Below are 1,116 nucleotides of genomic sequence, written 5' to 3' on the forward strand. Positions count from 1 at the left end.
GGGGAACGCTTCTCAAAAATAACCTGCAGTTGTTTCCTTCAAAATTCCTACATGCTCGAAATGTACATACATCAAGGTATATTTGTAGAAAATTTCACGAAAAAATATTAATTTTCCTGGAAGTGAAGAGGAATTTAAGTGGACTCTGTTGGAATTTCCGAAAATTGTCCCCCACCCCCATTCCAAAACACTTTCACCGGAAATTTTTGCATATTCGGATTCTACATAGTAAATACTATATGCATAGAAAATTTCATTAAAATAATTCATTTTTCTGAAAGTTATGACCTCCCAAAGTCTGGGGGGTAAAACCCTGTAGTTATGCCAAAACTATTTTGAAAACAACTTTTGACTACTTTATGAATTTCAGTAGCGGAATTTTTCTCAAGATTTGTTTCTGAAACTTTGCCGCATGTCAAAGTTTACCCTCTCTTAGATGAACTGCCTAGTCAGACTGACGAGTTCCAGCTATCCGACGTATTAGTTATAAGGTAACAGCACAGGCCTTCCCTTCTTCTCCTGCCAGTACAAACAGTTCCGTCGGACATTGAGGCTAGGATGCGTGCGAAGACCAAGAGTTAGATTTTGGTTATCAGAAGCTATCTGGTACAAGCCAAGGAATATTCGTATGGCTAAATTTCTACTATTCATGACAGATCCCTCTGACAATTAAAATTCCTGGCCACAAGGGCTAATATAAATCAAAGACATGTAAGGACAAAGACATGGACGAAGGTTACAAAGGGTTTTGTCCGAAAGGTAGAAAACGTTCGTGTAAACAGTTAGGAAAACAGAGAAAGATATAACAAATAAAACTCCCAATAGGGGGAGGCGCGTCGAAAGGTTACACGTGGAAAAACCCATAAAAGCCACGGGAGCCTAGGGGAGGGATCAGTCAATTAGATCAGGCCTCAGTGCTCGACTGGTATTTATGTACTTATTTTATCGATTTCGAAAAGATGAAAGGCAGAGTCGACCTCGACGGAATTAGAACTCAAACTGTAAACCTAACCCTAACCCTAACTCTAACCCGGACCCTGACCCTAACCCTAACACTAGTTTTGTGAGATTTGGCTGTTATTTCTAGGTAAATAGCCTACTTGGTGGGGGGGGGGG

At 40.2% G+C, this 1,116-nt stretch overlaps 1 protein-coding gene across 1 annotated transcript in view; it reads right to left on the bottom strand.

The window, feature by feature from the left end:
• The window catches only part of LOC106880644 (uncharacterized), a 25,168-nt gene that overhangs the window by 21,653 nt on the left and 2,399 nt on the right, over window positions 1-1,116 (bottom strand). The window lies entirely within an intron of this gene.

This window comes from Octopus bimaculoides, chromosome 1 (assembly GCF_001194135.2).
Source record: "Octopus bimaculoides isolate UCB-OBI-ISO-001 chromosome 1, ASM119413v2, whole genome shotgun sequence".
Taxonomy (NCBI): domain Eukaryota; kingdom Metazoa; phylum Mollusca; class Cephalopoda; order Octopoda; family Octopodidae; genus Octopus; species Octopus bimaculoides.